Source organism: Halyomorpha halys, unplaced genomic scaffold (genome assembly GCF_000696795.3).
Source record: "Halyomorpha halys isolate HHAL.00 unplaced genomic scaffold, Hhal_1.1 Scaffold114.1, whole genome shotgun sequence".
NCBI classification, from domain to species: Eukaryota; Metazoa; Arthropoda; class Insecta; order Hemiptera; family Pentatomidae; genus Halyomorpha; species Halyomorpha halys.
In genome coordinates, this window is record NW_027110293.1 from 309616 (window position 1) to 310250 (window position 635).

Consider the following 635-nt stretch of genomic DNA (forward strand, 5'->3'; position numbering starts at 1 on the left):
TGTTATATTAACTATGTAAGGCCTACCAGGCCTTGAATCTGATATTGAATATAAAAATAAAGGATATATTCCAGTGATATTTGAAGATTAAAATAAATTAATAGATAATAAAAATAAAAATAGATATGTGGTATTGAATATTAAAAAATAAAAGATATATTACGGTGATATTTGAAGATTATATGAAAATTTTTAAATATTTTTTGTTTTATTTTCATGCCTTTATTCTCATTGGAATGAGGCACTTAAGAAAAAAATCATGCTTGACCTAGCACCTCATGACTCGTGATAAGATCATAAATTGGAGGTTTCCTTGGTTTCTCCCATTCCACCTCCCATCTCCGACGACAAGATAATTTCAGAGGAAACATTCAAGCTGCTGACCCATGAAGGCCAAAATATTTCAAACATACAAAACACCAGCAACTTCATATTGACATTGAACATAAACAATTTTTAGTATGTATAATGTAAGTATGTATAATTATAAATTTGTGCTCATACCTCACTACAACACATCACTGTTTCTATTGTATTTTGTGTTACAATTATTATATAAACTGATTATCAGTTTTTAACAAGTTTGCACTGGACTAGTTAAGAGCACTAAAATGTGATCATGAACATAAAAGTAC

At 28.5% G+C, this 635-nt stretch overlaps 1 protein-coding gene across 1 annotated transcript in view; it reads right to left on the minus strand.

Annotated features, from left to right (window-relative positions):
* LOC106677927 (uncharacterized) overlaps positions 1-635 on the minus strand; it is a 27263-nt gene that overhangs the window by 3286 nt on the left and 23342 nt on the right. The gene's annotated exons all lie outside the window — the stretch shown is intronic.